This window comes from Monodelphis domestica, chromosome 3 (assembly GCF_027887165.1).
Source record: "Monodelphis domestica isolate mMonDom1 chromosome 3, mMonDom1.pri, whole genome shotgun sequence".
Lineage (NCBI taxonomy): Eukaryota > Metazoa > Chordata > Mammalia > Didelphimorphia > Didelphidae > Monodelphis > Monodelphis domestica.
In genome coordinates, this window is record NC_077229.1 from 454,173,764 (window position 1) to 454,198,767 (window position 25,004).

The 25,004-nt window shown below is 32.7% G+C and overlaps 1 protein-coding gene across 1 annotated transcript in view; it reads right to left on the reverse strand.

Annotated features, from left to right (window-relative positions):
- HCN1 (hyperpolarization activated cyclic nucleotide gated potassium channel 1) overlaps window positions 1–25,004 on the reverse strand; it is a 609,900-nt gene that overhangs the window by 294,578 nt on the left and 290,318 nt on the right. The gene's annotated exons all lie outside the window — the stretch shown is intronic.

Sequence of the window (25,004 nt, forward strand, 5' to 3'; positions counted from 1 at the left end):
AGAACATTAGCAAGTACTGCTGATAGAAACATTTTCTAAACATAATTTTTACTGATTTAATGCAAAAATTATAATCCCATTTACAAGTATTAATATAGATTCATTATTTACTTCCCCATTTGGAATGTTTTATTCTCAAGTACAATAATAAAAGAGCATTTAATAATTAAAATGAAGGGAGGGATGAAATAACTAATAACCATTTTTTGTCAATTACTTAATTTCCCAGAAAACTTTTATAATAGGCCTTCCAAAATAAATAAAACTAACACATTTGATGAAAATTTCTTCTGTTTCTAATCACTTTGCTGGTTATAGCCAAAGATGTAATGGAATAGTCCAGAAATAGAAAACTATGAGGGAAAGCACAGTGTAAAATATATAACAGATAATCATGTCTTCAATAGGATAATAGCACATAAAATATACATATTTTCAAATTCTTTAATATATATTATCTCATTAAATCCTTGCAGCAAACAGCTTTGAGAGATAAGTGCTAGTGTGATGTTCATTTTATTTATTTATTTTTTAAATGCTTACCTTCTGCCTTAGAATCAATACTGTGATTAGTTCCAAGGCAGAAGGGTGGTAAGGACTAGGAAATGGGGGTCAAGTGACTCGCCCAGCTTCACACAGGTGGAAAGCATCTGAGGCTAGATTTGAACCTAGAACCTCTTATCTCTAGGTCTGGCTCTCAATTCACTGAGCCACCCAACTGCCCCCAATACATTATATTCTTCAGGAACTTTGAGATACACTGGGGATGTGACTACAAAGAATGAAACAATCTCTACTTCATTTTTCTGAGTTGATGGGTTTGGAGTGGGGAGTAATGTCCAATGTGCATAGAAAAATAGGTCATTACAGGGGAGTTAAGAGCTTTAAGAATTAAAGAATTGATTTATATTTTATTGTTGTGGTAGCCAGATGTCACTAGATTTCACTGAATAAGGTAGCAATTGTGATCATCTAAGTACTAAAAAAAAACTCTGACGATTCTGTATAGGATGAAAAGAATGTTGAGAAATCTGAGGAAGGAAGAGCAATTGGAAAATTATTGCAATAATTTAGGAGAAAACTAATATGGGCTTAAACTAAAGGAGGTTGTCTCAGGTTGAGACTCCTCAACTAGTGATGAGGGTCAAACTAAACTGGTAATATATGAATAGAGAGAAGGGTTTAGAAATGAGATATTGTAGATAAAAAGGGACAGTATTTGACAACTAATTACATATGCAGGATGTGGATGAACAATAGTTCTAAAGGAGAGCTTTATTCTTGGACTTGTCCTAGCTTGGGCCTTATTTCAACATAAAAATGGAATTGATCTTCAGAATCAGTGTATCCTTTGAGCAAGTGAAATGCAGATTTCCAGTATTGTTTTAAAGATGTTTGCTAGAAAAAAAGAAAGAAAAAACAATTCATCTCTTAAGAAGTGAAAAATGATATTCAGTTTGAGGATTCAAGGATTCTAGAGACTGTGTGATCTTATTTATAAAATCTCCAACATATATTAATTGAGGCAAAAGGGGAAATTGGGTTCAGATTTTAAACCAGCAAAAGCTTCTGAGCTTCTGATAGATGTAAGTAATGATAGAAAAGAATAACATAAATTCCATTTATTCTTATGTTAATACTTATCTAACTTATTTTGGGCAACTTTTTGAGATCTATTTCTGCTATTGAAATGGTAAATCTAATTTTCATATGCAGATATTACATATTTATATAGTCACATGAGAATCATGAGTTACACAAATTTTAAAAAGTAACAAATTTAGAGATAGCTGGATAGTTCAGGGGATTGAAAGCCAGGGCTAGAGACAGGAGGTCCTAGGTTCAAATCTAGCTTCAGACACCTCCGAGCTGTGTGACTCTGGGCAAGTCACTTAACCACCATTGCCTAGCCCTTACCACTCTTTTGCCCTGGAACCAATACATATTGGTTCTAAGATGGAATGTAAATGTTTAAAAAAAAAAGGAATACATTTCTAATTTCTGCCTTTTATTATTGTTTCCATAACACAGGCTTCCCATATTTGGAAGGTAGCTATGGTAGTCTAGATGAAGGAATTAGACTTAATGTTTGAACGATATCATTCTGAATCCTCTCTCAGACATTCATCAGCTGAATGATGGTTGTCAAATTTTTAACCCCCTCTAGTGCTAGATCCTGTAATCTCATTTAGCTTAGTTTTCCATTGAAATTCTCCTGGTAAAATTACATGAGCTTATTTACTTAAATTCAAAATAAAATATATACAAATAAAAGTTATTATGTCAACTTTTGGAAAAGAATAAAAAATCTAGAGTTTAAATTTATAATTATTTATCTAGACATTCCTTGAAATATAATTGACTTGGTTGTCCCAGATATTTCTAACAACATATTACTAATATAGCTTCTTATTTCTTATTCTTAATTCATTCTTTAATGAGATAAAATTTTCCCCATGATGAATTAGTATCTTTCTATTATCTGTTGAAAACTGAAATATTTTGTACCTTTCAAAATTAATTTTGAAAAGCTCATAAGATGCATGTAAACCTACAGAAAAAGACAATGTAAGATGTTTAGAAATAAGTTATAGTTTTCGAAAACAATTTGATATTTTCTAAAGTAATGAAATTATCAATGTGCAGAAGGTAGCATTAAGGGAACAAAACTATGCATCATGGCTTGGTATGTTTGTGATTGCTTAGAAACCTTATGGCACTAACAGGATGAATGTGTTGTAAAAAAAATAGTTTTATAATGAAGTATTTTAAAGTAAATTCCACCCTGTCACCATTTAAAAAGTGAATTAGTTTAATATGCCATGTTTTAAAATGTTCTGCTTACTCAGGACCAGATGAAGGTCAATAATTTGGTTTTCAGGAAATTAACAAAGAAAACAAATTAACACAACTATTAACTAAATTACATTTAGTAGCTTGTAGTGAGTACTGGTTTAGGGGAAATTCTTAAATGTCTTAATATTTTCTAAAACCTAAAGATCTGATAATATATGTATATATATACATATATATATAATTACAAAATAACTAAATCTCCACTCAAAAGTACTTTTTATTTTATTCAGTTTCATTAGATATTGATTTTTAAAACCAAGTTCTCCTTTGACACATTAGTTATAGTCAGCAATAAAAATTCTATCTAAGTTGACACAGGTTGAGTTGAAACCCTTCTTAAATTTTAAAGTGGGATTCTAAATTTTTAAGATAATATCTACTTAATATGATATTTAAACAGTTGACTATGTCACATAACATCATATTCCAGAGTGAAGATTTTGGTTTTTTCAAAAACCCATTTTGCAATTTAATTTTGTTTTTTCTTTTTTAAATAAGAGTTTGACAGACCTAACCTGTAGTCACAATGTACTAAAATCTACTTCCCCACCACCACTACATCCTATCACCCATAATGCATCTGGTAGGAAATAAAGCCAAAAAAGGCAATAGGATTTATTTTGGTATATTGAAAATGAAAATATTTGTTAAAACTTTATCAAATTTATAAAAAAGAAGAAAAAGAAAAAAAATGAGTTCTCAGAAGACCAATTGAAATCCCTTAAAGAACATTTTGATAGTGTGAAGATTAAATTTAACTCCCCTGATTATAACAATGAAAATACTTAACTCTTCTCTGATTGTGAAGATTAAAATGTAACTCCAGTCTATTTTTAGAACATGGTACTTAAAAGTTAAGTATGAAGATCTACCCATTTGGATCTAATCACCAAAAGTACAAATATCCCACTTAATCATAAAGTGGGAGGTCTGTGACCCAGTGTGAGATAGTGGATGAATAATCAGAATGGATTGACTGTCTTCTGGGCAATCCTGAAACAAAGTGTCAACTGTGAATGGTAGACAAAATTAGGGAAAGATTCAGGAAGTGACACAAAAGAAGTGTCTTGAAAAAAACTGTTACTACCTGTGAGAAGTGAATTCTTCATGCTTTTGAGTTGAGGCTGGTGAAGAGGGTCAGAAGGATCTACTGACTGGACTGACACATGGTGAGTGAAAAAGCTGACTCTTAACTGATGACTTTTCTCTGAAGAGACCAACTTCAGGAAAGATTTATCCTCTTGAGAAACTGCCCAGTTTCTCAGCTTTGCCAAGGCCAGCTGAAACTAATTCTCCCTGTCTGGAGGGGGCGGAAGTCAATTACTTAGTGCTCAGGCTAGATAACTTACCCTATCCTCTCTCTGATTTCTTGCTTCACTCTTTCTACATTTTCAAAATAAATTGTAAATACAATCTCTTTGGAATTAATTAAGTTCTTGGCAACTACACTCTTGAAGTATAATGAAGTTTAGCAATTTAAAAATTAAACCCCTTTCCCCCTTTACAATAGAAATCAGTATGACCAAGACAAGGACTTGTCTGCTGAAATAGGGTTGACTCCTATAGAGATTATGTACTGATTTGATAACAAAAAAGGAAGAGAGAAGAAATATGAGGGATGGCTCATAAGAGAAAGAAGAAATGTTCAAGGAAACTGTGTCCTTAAAAAATCTGTCCTCATTCAAGTGACTGGAGTTCCCAAGCTTCTAGTCCTTCATCCTTGGGTCACTTCCAAACAACTCTACTGAATTAATGTTTGTAATGGAAATGGATGTTTATACCACTGCTAACAACTTCTGTCAACCTTTAAATGTCTACTTTTCTCTCCAAACCTCCCATTATTCTAATGTAATCGGAATGAATTTTCAAACATGTTCAATTCTACACAATATGTTATCTGTGTCTTAAAGAAATGTCATCTAGCTAAATGTAACTAGACAATCTATTTTACACACAGTTATTCATCAATTTAAAAATATTTTGGGACAATAAAAATTAAAATAAACTTACAAATTTGTAAAGGCAAAGAGGTCAGTTAGCAGAAATCCTCATGTAAGTTCTCATCAACTCCTGGCCATATTATTGTAAAAGCCTTTTGGTTGATTTTGTGGCTTCAAGTCTTCAATCTATGATCTACAAAAAGGTTGAAGTGATTTTCCTAAAGCATAGGTCTTACTATAATATCCTTTGAATGACTGTGTGTTAATTTAAATTTCACACATGGGTGAAATAAGGGGAAAAAAAAACTATCGATTTCAATATTTCTTTCCATCCCTCTCCTAAGATAAAACTCTTCTTACCCTCAGAAATAATGATGGTAATTGTTTAATTAATTGACTTCTTGTTACATTCAGTCTATTACTTTTAATCCATATAATGAAAATAACAACTACTATTTTGCTATTATTGTTGCAGACCTGTCATTTTATCAGTGCAAGAAAGTCCTCTACTGGTGGAGTCTGTAATTTAGAGGTTTAATGGAAAATATCTCATGTAGACCTTTGCACAGAAATAGAAAGAAAACTGTTGAGTGAAAACCATTTGTATAATATATCACCAATTAAATAAAAATATAAAACTTGATACAAATTTCTAACAGCAGTATCTATTTTTTTGATGCATAAGTAGTCTCTATTTCATACCTACCCCACAGATTTTTCAGCTCCCTTTTGTGTTGTTATTCAATTATGTCAGTGGTAGCCAATTCTTCGCAACCCCATTTGGGATTTTCTGGACAAATATACTAGAGTGGTTTGTCATTTCCTTCTCCAGTTCATTTTACATATGAGGACTTGAGGAGAACAGGGTTAAGTGACTTGCCCAGGTAGCTAGTAAGTGTCTGAAGCCAGATTTGAATTCAGGAAGATAAATCTTCCTGACTTCAAGCCCAGCACTCTGTCCTACAACTACACCATGTTGTTGCTCAGACAAAAAATGCACAATCATTCATTAAGTATATACTATGTGCCATGTACTGGGTGAAACATTAAGGATATAAAAGAGAAGTAAAAATCAATCTCATCTCTCAAGGAACTCTCAAGAAGGAATATCCATAAACATGAGCAGAACTTTTTTGGATCATTATCACTGCTTTCAAATACTACCTTCTCTCTCCTCAACCACATTTCCTTTCTAGACTAACTATTCTATTGAGGAGTATTTCACCAAGATATAAGACTAAATAATATCAAGAGTTTAATTTTGGCAAAAAAAAAAGGTATTGTGGAAATATTAAAATACTAAATGCTTTTAAAAGATATAATTTTATTTATTTAAATGAGATCATTTTACATGAAATAATCACACCTAGTGTATGCAATTGAACATGACTTTATATTCTATTCCACACAGTAAATATTTATTAAATATATGAGTAAGACTGTGTCAGAAACTGTAGGCCATAGAGACAGAAAGACAAAAATGAATAAAGGTCCTTCCTCAAACAGGCAAGGATTCCACAGAAGGGGAAAAAGAGGGGGAAACATAGATTGTATGACTCGTATACTATTTAAATACAAAGTATTTCCTTTTGATAGTAACTAACATGTGGAGAGGGAAATCTGGCAAAGCCTCCTGAAAGAGAAGACCCCTGACCTGTTTCTTTGGGAAACATGAGACAAAGGTGGAATATTGTGTGTGCAGAAGAATAAGTAGGATAACACAGACAGAGAGACAGAGTTCAAATACAAATTGAAACATTTTTAAATTTTGTTTTTACCATGAATTTTTATCTAGTGTGAAGAATATGCCTCTTTTTTCACAACATAATGAACATGGATATATATATATATATGTATATATATATATATATATATATATATATATATATATACTATATAATAATATATCTACAACCTATATCATATTACCTGCCTTCTTAAGGAGACAAGAGGGTCTTGTGAGAGCAAGAGAGAGTGAATATAGATTGCAATATATAATAAAATTAATATTAAAGTGTTTTGGCATGTAATCTGGAAAAATAAAATTTTAACATGTAAAAAAGAATAATTATTATGACATTCTGAATGGAAGGTAGTAAGCAAAATGGATAGCAAATTAATAAGATGAGAAAGGTAGGCTGAAGCCAGATTATGAAGGGCTTTAAACATCAGACTGCAACTGGAGTCTGCCACTGAAATAAGAAGCCAGGCCTAGAGACAGAAGGTGCTAGGTTCAAATCTGACCTCAGACACTTCCCAGCTGTGTGACCCTGGGCAAGTCACTTAACCCTCATTGCCTAGACCTTATTGCTCTTCTGCTTTGGAGCCAATACACCTTATTGATTCCAAAATGGAAGGTAAGGATTTTAAAAACAAACAAACAAACAACAACAACAACAAAAGAAAATAAGGTATGGGAGGAAGCACAAATTTCAGTAAAGAAGATTTGTTTCCTTCAGAATTAATCCTTGTCAGTGCTACTCTGTGGTTCCATAATCAAGCCTCCCACACCCTCAACCCTGGCCCAAGGGGAAGAAATATCAAACCAAAACCTCAATGCACAATTCTCTAGGTGTCAAAGAAATATATTCGTTTTTTTTAATCCAAATGTTACTACCTACACTTGTACTAAATCTCTGAAGAAAACTGCCAGCTTAAATGACTACAGAATCAGGGAAAGAAAACTCATCTGCCATATGTGAGTGCTCTGGGGTTTAATTAATGTTTACTAAGTGATTTGAAATATCCTTTGAATCAAAGATTTAGACATTCTCAACAGAAAATACATCGGTGTATTGATTTGAGCACAGCATGTTTGAATTGTATCTCTTGGGGTGTTTTTGAAGTCACAGTTTCAGAAATGAAAAGGAAAATAGATGCTCCTATTTTATTTTTCACTTTTTTCACTTTTTGCATAAATAATACCAGCAAGACAATAGTCAGAGCCAAGGATTGTATGTTACTGTTAGAAAGGCTCATGCTCATATTTATAAATCCACAAAATAGTATATAAGTAGAGGCACTGGCACTGACTAGGTCTTAAGGCTGAGGACTACATAAAGAAAGGTTTCTCAGGAATGATATTAGAAGATACTTCTAGTTCCAGTTCTAGTTCTAGTTCCAATATGATTCTGCAAACCTCTGATCTGGCCCTGGCACTCCCATTGTACTCTCAAGGTACAGAAGTACTAGCAGGAAACAGGGGGCCATGAATGGACCTCAGTACACAATTTCCAAAGAGAGTGCTCAGAAAACCTTAGTACTGGCCCAAACTTTGTGTCCCTGATACTGCACTACACATATAAACCTCCTGTTTCCCTCCTTATGCTGTACTCAACAACACTCTGCAATCCCCAAAATACTGATGCCCTTTCATCCCCAGAATTCATATTCTCTATAAAGATTACTGGATATAATAGCAATAAAAAAAACACAATAGTTTATTTTGATATAATAATATGTCATATTATTATATATAAAATATATACTATAAAATGTTATACTGATATTATATATATATAACACTTTAATATTTGCAAAGCACTTGACAAATAGTTTCTTATTTTATCCTTACAATAAATTTTTGGGTGTAGATGGTATTTCTGTTATTTGTCCAAGAGCACATATATCATAAGTGATGGAGTCAGGATTTAAAATCAAGTTCTTTCTAATTACCTCCTTCCTTCCTTTTTTCCTTCCTTCCTTCCTTTCTCTATATACATAGCTATAAAAAGTATATGACATATATACATATACTTAAATATACTTAATCTAGGGAAATTACTTCTACATCTAGACAGTATGTGTGTGTGTGTATATATATATATAAATGAAATAGAGGGCAATATTTTTGAAAACTTGATAGTATGCCCTATTCCCAGCTCATTTCCTCTACTTTCTGATAATAAATGAGCTATTTACCTTGACAAGGTCAGTTTTTCTACATGTAACTCTGAAACCAACTCATTCCATCTTCTCCAGTAGATGTTACTTACATTCATTTCTCCTCTCTTTCTAATCTTCAAGATTTCCTTATCTTGATGTGCTCAAGTCTCCCTCATCCTGAAAAATTATATATTTAGTAGTTTTCAACATTCCTTCAAACTATGATCATAAATGCTCCCTACCTTTCTTAGAAAGTTCTAGAAAAAGCTTCTTGGAAAATTCTTAGAAAAAGCTGTTAGCATTTTTTATCTCTATTCATTCTTTTCTCCCTTCCTTTTTCTCCTTTACCATCTTGTTTCTAGTACGATCAATTCAACTGAAACTATCCTCTCCAAAATAACCAGTGATCTCTTAATTGGCCTTTCTGACAGTCTTTTCTCAGTCCTCCTCCCTCACCTCCTGGCCATATTTGACAATGGTGACCAGTCTATCCTCCCTTCTGAGTTTTCATGACTCTACACTCTCCTTTATTACATTTTACCTGCTTTCTTACTCCACTACAATCATCTATCTTGGTTCATCATGTCATATAGTAGGATAAATTCAGGAGTTTCCTAAAGTTTTATTCTAAGCTTTCTTCTAGCTCTGTACTCCCTATGAGTGACCTCATCATCTACTGATGCCAATCTCATCAAATAGGAGTTTAATCGTGATCTCCATCCAAATAAATTTGAATCCATCTTCTTAACTTCAAATCAGTATCATTAAAAAACCCTAAATATCATGGAGTCATCTCAAACACAAAATGTTGTAAAGAGAACTCATCATCTTTTCCTCAAATTCACCCTTCTTTTAAACTCCATTATTTCTGTGAAAGTCACCATCATTCTTTTTCTACTAGATTTTTAATGCTAATATTATCCTCTATTCTTCAAATTTCCTGACACCACATATCTAATCAGTTGCCAAATTTTGGTGTTTCAATCTGCACATATTTTGAATCTGAACTCTGCTATTTTCTAACATAGCCAGAAAATTACTTCAAGTCTTTGTTACCACTATTATCTATATTACTATAATAATCTCCAAATTGTTTTTCCTACCCCAACTCTTTTCAAACTCCAATTTGTCCTCCATATAGCTACTACAGAGATTTTCCTAAATACAGATATTGTCAATACTCTCTTACTTGGTGAACTGTTGTGGTTTCCTATTGCTTGGAGATTAAATATAAGTTTCTCTGATTGGTTTTTCAGTCATTCACAAACTAGTCCACACTTATCTTTCTAGCCTATGATTCCTTCTCCAATATGTTGCAATCCAGTCAGACTTGTTTTCTCTCTATTCCAACTCCATCTCCCAACTCCATGCCTTTATATATGTGTATGTGTGGATATTTTTGTTGTTGTTGTTGATTGTTATACATCATACTCATAGAGGACCAAGATGATATCACTATGTCAGGGTCAATGTACACTGTGTCCTTTTGTGGCTGATTAGACTATTTATGAACTCAGAAGGTTTTATATAGGTTGGTAATAAATAGCCTGTATTAACATTTGGGATGGAGATATCTCTAAATTTTTATATCTCATGTTTTTATCTCTTTTTTGAGGTACTGCAATTCTGCTTTTTTCATAAAACACAGAACTTTCTTTTATAAGACATACAATGCTGGATAGTTCTGTCCTAGAGTCTCAAATGTCTCAAAACCTTACCAAACTTCTTCAGATAGAACTTGAAAATGTCCTTATATTGCTCCTTCTGATCTATTTGAGTGTTTGCCTCATGTGAATTCCCCATAAAATAGCATTTTAGGCAGGCATGTGCTTGACATTTGAAAAGTGTGGTCAAGTCATTGGAGTTCTGCACTCTGCAAAAGAGTTTGGCAATTCAGCTTCAGAAAGGTCTTCAGTATCTGATAGTTTATCTTACCAAGTGATTTTCAGAAGATTCCTAAGAAAATCCAAATGGAAGTGATTCAATTTCCTAGCATGAAACCAGTTTACTACCCAGGTTTCACAGACATACAACAATGAGGTCAGCACAGTGGCTCTGAGGATCTTTGGTTTGGTAGGTAGCCTATTGCCTCTTTTCCCTTACAATTTCCTTTTGGAACTTCCCAAACAATGAGGTAGTTTTGGAAATGCATATGTCAATCTCATAATCTAAACAGACATCCCTGGAAATTATGCTGCTAAGGTAAATTAATTCATCCACATCTTTAAAATTTTCTCCATTTGCTGTAATTGCTGGATCCATGTAAGGATGATATCATGCTGCCTGGTGGAGAATCTCTATTTTCTTGGTGCCTATTGACAAACCAAAATTATCAAAAGCTGCAAAGAATTGATCAGTAGTACCCAAAGGTGGCAGAAAAATGAAATCAGTTGTCCTTTGACAATTGCTGTCCATGGTGTCCACATCTCTGAATCACTGGTGGCAAGATTCTATTTCTATAATATGTTGATCCTTGACCTAGAAGATGGTCATCTACTGAGAGTGAGTGTAGCATCAGAAATGGTAGAGGAGTGGTTGATATTGTATTTGATGCCTGAGAACTCCAGGATAAATACCAGGAGCAGAACAGGGGTCTATACATAATATTTCTTGATTTGATAAAGGCCTTTGATATTGTCAGTCATGCGGGCTTATGAAAGATCATGACAAAATTTGGTGATACAGAAAAGTTAATCAGTACTATGTACCAGTTCTATGGCATTACTCTTGCCTGGATTCTAGATAATGGATGATGTTTCTTCTATACTTTTTTTGGCTTGATGTTTTCCATGATGAGATCGAACCTCTTCAATGAGTACAAAAATGGCATCAAGGTCAGCTGCCTTATTGATGATGAATTATTTAACTTAAAATGGCAACTGGCCCAAACTAAAGTAGAGGGAGAACTGGTCAGATGATTGTTGCATTCAATGTGTGTGTGCATGTATGTATGCATGTATAAATATATATATATATATATGTGTGTGTGTGTGTGTGTGTGTGCATGCATATACATATAACCCTGTGGGTGTAGTACATATATATATGTATATATATATGTATACACTAATAAGTGCATAAAGAAAGGGAAAATACTTTTATATCTTTCTGTCTATCTACCTATCTATCTATCTACTTTTTCCATTTAATTTGGTAGAATACAGGAAATAAAAGAAGTTAGTTAATTTTATTTTTTCCTTATGTCTAGTTTCACATTTAAAATTACTCATGCTTATGGTTTGCATATTTTGAATATGACTCATAGAGATATAATTGGAATATTATGGAAAATGTAATTAATTTTTTAGGATTTTTCTATTGAGAAAATATGTACAAGGACTTCATTAGCATCTGTTTCAAAATTAAGCAACATTCTTATTGATTTCATTTCATGGACATTGTTCTAATAATCTCCTCCTGAAGGTGGGCTTATTGGTCCTTGTTTTCACTTCCACATTGTAATGAATTCTTTTGTTTCTCCAGTGTGAAATGGGATATAACTGCTGCCTCTGCAAACCTGAACTGTGGTCTGTGTTCCAAGATTAGAAATTCAGTTATCTTTTCATCTTGAGCTCAAAATAGTATAAGGGTTCTAATTTTGGTCACCAAATCATTTCACTAATAATGCCTGAGCAAACTCACATTATATGTGTGTTCACATGTCATATGATTGTGTTTTCTGGATGACACAAAATAAGATACAATTCACATTATGAAATGTATTCAAGAGTTTGGTGTTCTTGGTAATTATTCATTTTCATTTTTAGCTTAAATTTCAACTAAGTCATTGCTTCTGTGAGGAATGGCAGAGGCCTGAAAATGTATAAACTCTCAAAATGACTATTTTTAATAATTAAATTATACGAACAAGATAAGAACAATGGCCTTTGTCTCAGTTGTCTAAAATTTTATACATAAATTCTTGACCTAATGTTTTCATTCTCTTCCTCACTTTGATCATATCAGCTAGAGATTTCAAGATTGTTTCTAAATTCATCTGATTCTGAATCCCATAAGCAAATCAGTAGGTTATTTTGTACTTTACATTGTACACATTTTACATTCTCCTCAAGCTTCTTGGGAATAATGATAACATTCTATATCTCTAAGCAATGCCTCTACACATAGTAGGCAATAAATAAATTGTTTTTTCATCAACTTTGTCTTGCCAAGATTAACAAAAAGGATTTTGCATTGTATTAAAGAAAATTGTTCATTTATGCACAAAATAGTTGTTCAAAAATGTGTTTGTGTGCAGCATTCAACACCTTAGGAAACAAAGGATAATCTACCCAAATTATATATATATATATATGCATATATATATATGTACATATATATATACATACACATACACACATACTTATTTATATACATACACATATTCCAGTTTATCATGGAATATATGATATAACATTAGAATTAGGAAAATTAAATTCACTAAATAAATATGTAATACCCATGGGCTAAAATGCTGAAGAACTGTCTAGAATTGCACTGGATTAAATCTCTTTGAAGGCAATTTACAGAAAATCACTCTATATCACTTCTAATTATGCTGAATGCAAATAGGCAGAACATTTAAAGTAATTTCTTTCTTGAGATGTATACTCTTTGCCCATGAGGGAGCATTTTAGCTTTTGGAATAAAAACAAATACCCCCTTTCCTAATTGATTTTCATTTAATTAATATATATTATACACATATAATATCTGATATATATATACATAAAATATGTACTCATAAAATCTTATATAATATGTATGCATAATCTCTGATATTCTATATAATATGTACACTTAATTCTGTCCATATTTATGACTATATATATTTACATCTATCCATACATATTTTAACATCAATCTATCTATCTATCTATCTATCTATCTATCTATCTATCTATCTAGATTACTGTCTATGTCAAAGTCCAAATATATCCTCGCAATTAAACAGGAACTTCCCCCATCCCTCTAGTCGGTGTTATCTCCTATAAGGTACATTCATCATCCTCATCCTCTTCCTCAAATATTCAGGATATTATGTTCAGCTCTCTATAGTCTAAGGTAAATTCATAGGCTAGGCCCTTACAGAGTCTTTTAACAGATCAAATTACTTATTAAGTATACACTGTTTCTCCCTGCTGATCTGGAGGTCTATTGCAGTATCTCAAAGTAAATTTGCCACTAGAGAAGGGCACATTTAAACTCTAGGAACAACTGATCTAATAATGTAGAAACTTAAGAAAAATCTATCCAACTCTACTAAGTTTTGGAGATATAACATCCTTACTATGAGCAAATATTTGTTTACTTTCTATACAACAAAACTAAAGAGAAAAATGGTGACAAGCTCACCACCTGCAGAGTATGTAGATATATGTTATACATATGGGGAATCGATGCTATGATTTAGGAAACCAATAAATTGTAAGGATTAGGGGGAATTAGAATCAATCTATTCCTCTCATCCTTATCACTGAAGAAGTTCAGTCAACCAATAAAAAAATTTATAAGCAAATATTCTGTGGCAGGTAGGTGAGGGGTCCTTTATGATTAAGAGAGATGGCAAAGGTGGGGTCATTGATACAGAGATAGAAGAAACTTTGACCCTTATTGAGCCCAAGTGAAAAAAAATAAACATGAGGAAAAGAGGTCCAGTGATTTGCCCTTAGCAACTTATCTAGAAAGTGGCTGAAGAAGAATTCTAACTCATATCTTTCTGATAACAAGTCTAGTAGTATTTCCACTATAACATGGAGAAACAAGATTTCTCTCTTTCATAAACAGTCTTAGGGTTGGGAGGGGGAGGACATCATTTTAAGAAAGGTAGCTAAAAATGAAATCAAAAGAATAAAGGACAGGGTGGGTTTATTCTCATTAGTTAGTAAGTAAACTATATAACAATATATAAAATATATAAAATATATATAAAAATAGTGTACCTGTCAGATCTTTGGGAAAGAGAAGAATTTAAGACCAAACAAGAGATAGAGATCATTACAAGATGTAAAATGAATAATTTTGATTATATTAAATTTTATTAAATATCAAATTTATAAAATATTAAATTTGATTATATCAAATAAATTTTTTTTGTACAAACAAAACCAATGCAACCAAAGTTAGAAGGGAAGCAACAAACTGGGGAAAAACTTATAACAAAATTCTCTGACAAAGGTCTAATTTTTCAAATATATAAGGAATTAAGTCAAATGTACAAGAAATCAAGTCATTTGCCAATTGACAAATGGTCAAGGGATATGAATAGGCAGTTTTCAGATAAATCAAAGTTGTCACTAATCACATGAAAAAGTGTTATAATTCCCTCTTGATTAGATAAATAAAAATAAAAGAATCTCTGAGTTACCACCTCATATCTAGCAGTTTTTCCAATATGAAAATAAACGTTGTAGGGATGTGATTCAATTGGGACACGAATGGATTGCTTGTTGAGTTATGAATTGATCTAATTCTTCTGGTAAACAATTTGGAATTATACACAAAGGGTTTTAAAAGAATGCATGCCCTTTGATCCAGTAATACTACTACTCCATTTGTACCTCAAAGAGTTAAAAACTGTTTGTATAAAGATATTTATGACCTTGTTTTTTGTGGTGGCCAAAAATGGAAAATGAGGGTATGCCCCTCGATTGGGAAATGGCTGAACAAATTATGGTATAGGATGGTGATGGAATATTATTGAGTTACAAGGAAAGATGAATTGTTTGATTTCTTCAAAAACTGGGAAGACCTCCATGAATTGATGTGGAGTGTAATGAGCATAACCAGAAGAAAATTGTACAATGTTACTGAAACATTATGGGATGTTCAAATGTAATAGACTTTGCTACTAATAGCCATGCAATGATTGAAGACAATCCTGTGGGTCTTATGAGAAAGAATGCTATCCACATTGAGAGAAAGAACTATGGGTGTAGAAATGAAGAATGAAAACATATTATTTGTCACTTGGATCTATGGACATATGATTGGGAGTTTTTGTTTTAAAAGATTACTCTATTACAAATTAGAATATATGGAAATAGGAATTGGGTAATAATACGTATATAACCCAGTGAGATTACTTGTCACCTCCAAGTGAGTGGAGGAGGAAGAGGGGAGGGACAGTACATGAATCATGTAACAATGGAAAAATACTTTAAAATAAAAAAAGAACTCCCAGAAAGCACCCAGAGTTGAAATACAAGAAAAAGATGAGGCCAGATGAGGAATTGATCTGACCAAAGGAAAGTTCTCTTTAAAATAGCTGATTAGAGAAAAGGATATGCCTCTTTACCCACAGGTAAAGAATTCATTAAGATGAAGGCTGCCTTCCTTTAGTGACATATGCAACTAGACTAAGCAGAAACCTATCACCTACTTGCCCACATTGCCCTTTACTGACATTTATTGTTTGAAAGAAAAAAATACAAAATTTTCAAACCTTATAGAGATCAAGACCTTTGTAGATCCCTGAATTAAAGGTTACTGCTGGTCAATTAAATAGTGTCACACTATCTCAGCACCTATCTATGTAAGCAGACTCAGAAAATGTATTTCCTAAATCAATTTCCCTTACATTACTATTATGTTTCTTTGCACATATTGATTTCTCCTAAATCACTTCACATTCCATATCAACTTAAAATTCCTCCATTACTTAACACAAGTTTAATCAGTCACAGAAACTGAGATTACTGAACCCTAACTTTAGATTTCCATTTACCTACTACCTTTACCACACTTGATTAAGGGTCAGCTTTTCTTCTTGCAATATGAGAATTTACTCTCATTATATTTGCAGTACTCAATTTCCCTATCTGTCAGTTTGTGATTGCAAAATCTGTCTTCTGAATATAAAATGAGAAAATCAATATGAAAGGGTTTTGTGCATATAAAGAAACAAAATTTTGAGGCATTGTTACTGTTACTATTATTGCCATTCTTTGAGTCAGATCTGGCACTTAATGAGTACTTGATAATAGATTAATTGATATATCAGAAATTTTAAGAAAGAAATTTCCTCTACCAATGCAGAGAGGGAACTAATCTGCCAATTATAGTTGTGGAGAGCTGTATGAAATACTTTGAGGTTAAGCAACTGACCCACCTTTGTTCAATCAGTATGTTTTGGGAAGAAGATTCATACCTAGGTTCTCTGATATCTAAGTCTGATCTTGTATTCACTATTCTGCACTGCCAGTGATGATGATGATGATGATGATAAATTTGTTATTTCTATATATCCATTTCTAATCATTCTACCAAGGCTCTCGGTCTGTATTTCCACCTGCCTCTTGAACATCATTATTTAGATTTCTCATTGGTTTCTATGATAAACTATTTCTAACCCTTTGTTTATTACAAAATTAGAAGACAGGAATAAGAGAGATAATTTCACAGGAGATGACTAATTATAGAGCAAATAGGATTATAAGCCACTGAGGTTTAGAGGATGCTGCTTTCTCCCACTCAGAAAGGAAGAACATAAACTTTTTTGTTTTCTGCATAGTGGAAAGCCTTGCACTGAAGCTTTATCCGACAGCCCTGCCCCCCCACCCATAATCATTGATCACTGGGGACATAGTAATTTCTCAAAACCCAGAGGATCTTTCACACTATTCAGCCCCATGACAGTCATGACAAAGAGGCAAAAAGGGGAGGTCAGCAATAATATGTTTCAGAAGCAAAATCAGCACTAAAATGATTCATGCATATTTTGTTTCTTTATTCAATAAGTTTCCTTATGAGCTACAAGCAAACAGTCATTTGACCTTACCTATACTTAGGTTTTAGAAGGTTTTCTGGGTCTCCAGGGAGAAGGCAACTTCAATTCCATAACTTTAAAATGGAACTTATCAGGGACAACTAGGTGACTCAGTGGATAGAGTGCCAGGTCTAAGGAAAAGAGGTTCTGGGTTCAAATGTGACCCTTGATACTTCCTAGCTGTGTGACTTGGAAGAATCATTTAACCCCAACTGCTTAGCCCTTATGGGCCTTTTGACTTCAAATCCATTCTTAGTATCAATTTTAAGACAGGAGGTAAGGGTTTTTTAAATGGAATTCATCTCTAACACAAAAACATCTGTTCCTCTTCATTTACATATTTCTACCAACAACAATGCTTTTTCCCACCTAGAACAATCAAATACTTCTGTTAATTCTCTTCTTATAATCACAAGTCTTGATGTCTCTCCCCACAATCCATAATTGAGCAACATCCAAATTTCCTACACTGGAACTCAAAACTCTTCCCAAGCTGACTCCAATGTTACTTCCCAGTCTTGCATTTTGGGGGCAACCTGCCTTCCATCCTAACTGGAGTGCATGCCATTTTCTAAACATTTGACATGAATCTTAAATTCTGTGCTATTTTTATTTAAGAAACAATCTATAATGTAACCTAAAAAGTGTTAGATTAGGAGCCAATAAAGATCTTCCTTTGAAATCTTATTCATAATGCTTACTAGATGTGTACCTGAAGGCAAATTGCTTAGTTAAGTTGATCATCATACTTCTTACATATAAAGGACAATGAACCAACTTAAAAATCTACCAACTATTGAAATGTCAGGTTTGCTAGGGCTAACTCAGTACAAGATATTTCCTACAAGGTGATAGATTAAATTAATAATATTTAAATTTTTTTCTATCTGAGGTTGATGAAAGGTAGTTCATTTAGTTAGTTCATTTAATTTTATTTACAGTTTGAAACAATTGACAAGAATCAGAATTTTGAGTCATTAGCCGACCCATGATGACAAAATAACAGCATTTTAATAAGCTAGGCCTTTTTTAATTAAGTAGATTTCTGACAAGAAAAAAGGGGCTAAAGCAAATTATTTTTATGTGACATTTTAGATAGTAATTTCTTTAGGTAATCAGTCTGACATTTATTTTATTATGCTCACTTATTCTACTGCTGGGCATGCTTAAATAGAAACCAATTCAAAACTGAAAAAAAGAACTAACCTAAAATATCTCAGTAACAAAAAGTGCCTTAAATTCAGACAAACATTTAACTCAAAGGAAAAATTTTGCAGTAAAAATATGAAAATTCTGAAATAAATAAAAGAATCTTAATTGTATATGATGCGTTAGCATAATTTTTGAGCTATAAGTAATTTAGAGGTTATTTCATAGAATTCCTTAACCAATTTTAAAAGGATCTCTATCTTTTTATCATCTTGGTCAGATGATAATCTAGCCTCTATTTGAACATTTTCAGTGGAAGGGAACTTACTACTTAAAAAGACCACATTTTTCATTGTTGACCACCCTCAAGTCCTACAAAGTTCTCCTTTATGTTAAACCTACCAGTCCTATCTTATGTCTTCCACTCCCTGGTCCTAGTTCTTCCTTCCAGAGTAGAACAGAATAAATTTTTTTTTCTCAAACAATAGTCATTCAAATATCCAATGGTTGCCACCATATCCTATTTTCTCTCTCTTGGTACTTTCTAAAATAAGAGTTCTTAGATTATTCAAACAGTCTTCTAACATGGTTTCCAAATTCCTTACCACCAGAGCTACACTAGAATACATCAGTGGACTTGTTAAAATGTTATTATTAGAATTTTTACCCATACTCCAAATATGGAGTAATGTACACAGAATATATAGAAGGAGGAGGTCTTTCAACTCCCTTCATCTGGTCATAATATTTCTATGGAGCTATCTTAAGATCATATCATGTTATCAGTCATTTCACAGTACTGGCTTATATTAAGCTTGGAGTCACTTTAAAACCCCAGTTCTTTTCCTGTCATAAACTGTTGTCCAGTCAGCTCTCTTCTTGATCCTATAAATGTTAATTAATTGCTTTTATGAATGAAAGGCAAGTAGCCTATTCTAACATTGCCCAGTGGCCCAGGAACTACAAATTATTTATGATTATAAAATACACAATTTTGTGTATTTTGTATATTTATAATCATATAAACATGATTATAAAATACACAATCCAATATTCTTTGATATATTGGATAGCACTTTAGGACTAAATAAGGAGAAAGATAAAGGTAGAAATTAAGCTATGTTAGAAGATAAAATAATGATAAAAATCCTTTAAAATAATAATGAAATTTTACATAGAGGTCAGTATGCCATACCTATGGGAAGTAGGTGCTATTTTTAAGCTCTCTTAAGTAGATGAGCAAACAGAAGTTAAGTGAAATGACTTTCCCAAGGTAAGACTGCTAGTTAGTGTCTGAAGCCAGATTTAAACTCAGATAATGTAAGCTTCATTAAATCCATACTGATTATTGACCATATATTTCAGCAACAATTCCCCTACAAATACATATTCCCTACTATACCCCCAAAAGTCAAATTCATAACACAGAAACTACCACTTTACTAAACTATGCCTTTAAGGTTCATTTCCTAATTGAGTGAACTCCATATTAACATGATTGCCAATTCATTGAAAAATAAGACAAGATGCTTCACCAGAACAAAAATGAACCATTTCTGAATTAGAAGGTGAAGGTATTGGGGACAGGGATGATCTATGGCCTCTCTCTGAAACCAGAGAGAAATTGACAAAGATATCAGGAATCCTGCATTCAAACAATAACTTAAAAAAGGGGCCCAAGACTAAGCCAAATTGTATATCCTACCAAGATTTTGTTCAATATACTGATTAGTTTTAAATGGCTTAAATATTTTAAAATCACAATCATTTGAAGAGGAATTTATTTTTCCACCAATATTCACTGAAAGAAGGCAAATCTCCCTGTTCCTTTCAGAAGTGTAGGTCTCAGTATATTATTATTAGCTTGTATAATGAGTGCTTAGTGTAAAGTAGGGAGTATTAAATTTTATTACACACATCAATTTCAGTAAAATTATTGGAATAATTTTTAGTTTTCTTTGCTCAATTTTTCTACAGTTGTGAGCTTACCTCATGCTATTATATGAAGGAATCTTGTTGCTAAGTTCTAAGTGGATATTTTTCTTTCAAAAACATCCACATATCTATGAATGTGGAAATATCATTCCCATAAGAGTATGATTTCCTTTATTCTTTTAAGAGAATAGCAATGTAAGATGACCCCAAATCAGTGTCTTCATTGGCAGAAGGTGCAGTCAATTCAGTACACCTCTCTCTGGTTTCAGTAACTACTGATCCTCATTGATTTATGCAAATAGGTTAATCTTATAATTGACACCCTGGGTGTGCTAAGATACACGTAAGGACACTATATAGTTTGGAATCATTCCTATACATTTTTGTATTGAAGTTGGCAAGACTGAAGTGATCTGAATTTAGTGTTTTTGACAAGCTCTTTAGAGGAAAAGTTCACAAGGTTACTAGCGCTATTATTTGGGCCTCTAGCAATCATTCAAGCTCACTGATCACTGTCACATTTACTGAATGAATTAAGTATTGGTGGCTGTATCTACATTATTTTATTTTGTATACATACTTGCAGTATTATAAATGTATAGATTAAAATGCTTTATTATAAATGGTAGCAGAAAGCCTGTTTCTCTCATATCATGAAGAAAAAAATAGTGATAATATCCACAAAAGAAAATTAAAAAAACATGGATTGATTTTTCTCATTGGATTGTCATGGATAATAGAGGAGAAGAACTAGGAGCTAAGAGAAAACTGGGCCTTGTTTCACACAGGAAGCCCTATGTACTTTTGGAGTTGCAGTGGTGTTTACTGACAAGGTCAATTTGAATTTTTGCTGTATTCCATTTGTCCTCCTTTAAGTATATTCTGGGTCATTAAATTTACTTCGTATTTAGATTATGAAAATAACTCCAAATATATTAAAGTTGTGAGTCAAAAGGGAAAAAAGTAATGAAGTCATAACTCAGGTTCAAATGTTATCTTCCTCAGTTACCACAGAGTAGTTGTGAATCCTTGGGCAACACATGTTACCTTGGCCTCAGTTTCTCATTTGTGAAATGAGAAGTTTCACCTAAATGAACTTGTAAAATTCCTCTGTCATTAAATCTATAAAAATTATCTTTCCAAAAGTGGACTCTCCTCTCTTTACTGCTTTATGTTAGGATTTTCAATGTCTCAACCATATATCAATTCTAAATCCCTCAATAAAAATCAGTTTTCATCTGCAAAATAGGAAATATATAAAAACAAATCTCTAGTGCAACCATTTCTACTGACATTTGCAGAGGTTAATGGACTTTCCCCAAGTCAAACAACTATCAAGTGTCAGAGGAAATATTTGAACCCAGGTCTTTCTGACTCAATACCTATATGCTATAATTACATGGTATTCTATTTTTGCTCTTTTCTTCATATATGTGCACATGTTTTGTACATATATACATGCCCAAGGGCATTTAGATGAGTGGTACACTAAATAATCCCAGCCCTAGAGTAAGGAAAGATTCATTGTTCTGAGTTTAGATATAGCCTTGGGCATTTACTAGTTGTGTGACCCTTGACAGTATCCTCTTTGCCTCAGTTTATTCATCTGTAAAATGAGCTGAAAAAGGAAATGGTAAAGTATTACAGTTTCTTTGCCAAGAAAACCCTAACTTGAATCATTAAGAGTCAGACACAACTGCAAACAAATATAAATGTCTCTATATAAATATTTATGCATATGTTGCTCTCTATATTGTGTATATGTACATATGCATATACATATATATATATGTGTGTGTGTGTGTGTGTGTGTGTGTGTGTTGTTTGTCTTAACACCACCATTAAGAGCTCCTTGAGAAGACAGCTCATGTTTTCTACTTCTATGCTTGCCCCTCTAGAACCTATTATAATGGCGGCCCCTGGGTGTCAATTAAAACACTATTTATGGAATTAACTTTTCTTTCAGCTCTCTTGTGCAATAATTAAATACTCTGAGACCTGTTATGATTCTTTAGTGTAACTGTTACTATATAATGAAGTTAAATAAGATACAAAAGCATATGTCTGAAATTTTGATAGTTTAGGAAGAAATATGATTTTGTAACTACATATTTGGTTTACTACCAACTTTTCAGGAGTATACATAATAGATAGAGCAATATAAACCTATATGGGCAATAGTGGTTGTAATAGAACTAGAGCCTGCTAGTCTTTACCCACAACAATGGGTAAGCCTAGGCTTCTGTTCTTTCCCTCCTATGATTGGAATTAGGTTTCCGTAAAAATAAACAAAGTTTTCTTTGGGTCCTCATTCTCCCTAGCTTCCCTGATACAGTTTCCTTATCACCTAAAGCTCAAACATTCTGCTACACATCTGGTGTGCCTTGCAACTTGGTGGATTTCTGAAGACTATGTGAAAAATCTTGTCTTCTACCAACTACATTTGTCCCGATAATCAGAATAATTTCCATAGTGAGACAAGTGGCACCTATTTCCAGAGAAACTGTGTCATTGTATCCTTGCTGTGTTACATCAAAATAAACTTTCTTTTGTTATCTATTTAATGATTTTTAATCACCTCATTTTGTCCCAACGATAAACTCAAATTAAATGAGTGTGGGCTTCCAAAAGAAGTTTTGAAAAAGGTAAGCACAAATGAGAAAAAAAACCTCAAAAATATTTATATGAAATGACATAAAGTGAAGTAGAACTAGGAGAACATTGTACATGGTAGCAACAATAACTTATGATGATACATTGAGAATGAATTTAACTATTATCAACAAGGCAAGGTTCCAGTACAATTCCAAGAGCTTATGATGAAAAAAAGGCTATCCACTGCCATAGAAGAAACAGATGGTGTATGAATAGACATTGAAACACACCGTTCTTCACTTTATTTCCTCCATGAATTTTTCTCTAGTGTAAGCAGCATGTTTCTTGTTTCACAGCATGAAGAACAGGGAAACATATAATAACACATGTGTAATCTACATGAAATTATCTGTCTTCTTAGGGGAAAGGGTAGAATGGGAGGAGAAAAAAGAATTAGACAGACTTATAGACATAGCTAATGGTGTTTCTCTTGGTTAAGCACATTTATTATAATTTATTACATGTATAGCAAATAATATATATCCTATTATTGTTATATCACATTATATTATATATGGTAACAAAAAAGCCTATGCCCCCTTAAAAATAATAATGGCATTCCCTATAATACAGAAACTAGAAAGAAGATTGTTAGCTGATTGGCTAGCAGGCAATTTCTTAAAGCATTTATATACCAACAGTATTATTTTGTGGCCACTATAGGTTCCCAAGGAAAGGGGGGAGATGTTTTCATTTAAAAAGGATTTTGATTCTAATCATCTCTCATTTATTTTCATTAGGATTATCCTTTCATGAATTACCTGTGGAAAGTTTTCAATTTCAGGTTTTTATTTTTTTGGTCACCTTTACTTCTGGATTGTTCTCTGTACAATTGATTAATCAATGTTCAGAGAAAGGAAATTCATATTTAGGTGATTTGAAGAAAGCATCAGAAAAAGGAAAAAACCTGGGGAAGAATATATACTAAAAGTTCATGTCAAATAGCATTTTTCTCATTTTTAAATGGCTTCAAAATGACTTCTTTTAAGAGTAAAGAAATATTTTATTAATACTAAAAGAAAAAAAAAACAACACCAAGACTAAATTTGACCTAACTTGATTTACTAACACTGCAAATTAGTTTCTCTAGAGTGTAAGAAGAAGCCTTACATGACAGTGGATGTGATGATTTTTTTTGAGAGACATAGAAAATCTCTCAAGCACCAAAATAATGCACTGTTGACATGTTGCTAATTTCTAAAATTCTACAGCTAATCATCAATTACATGGGGTTAATGTACTATAGTGATGAAAAGCAAAATTTATGAAATGTTACTATAATAAGCTTTTGGAGAGCTACATTAGGAGTCAAAGAATTGGTGCTATATAATAGCAGATTGGCTATTGATTTCCTAAATATGAGATCTTGAGTAAATTGCCACTAGTAAGTTACTGGATAAAATATGAGACTTGGAAAAAGAAAAATATCTACTGGGGTTTAAAATTCTATTTTACACTATAGGGAAGTTGAAAGGGAATAAGGAAGGGAGGGTATGGTGCAGGGAATATTAAAAGGGAGGGAAAATGGGGAGGGGGAAGAATTAATAGACCTTAAAGAGAAATAAGAAGGGAATGAGAAGGGAGGAGGTAGGAAGGGAAGTAAAATAATTTGGGGGAATAGGGGGACTGATTAAAAACAAAACATTGGTGTAGAAAGAAATAGTGAAAGAAGAAAGGGCAGGACAAAAATAGGAAATGAAAAGGATGGGGAATATACAGGTGGTAATCATAACTCTAAATGTGAATGGAATGAACTCACCCATAAAATGGAAGCAGATAGAGTGTATGAAAAACCCAAATCCTAACATATGTTGTTT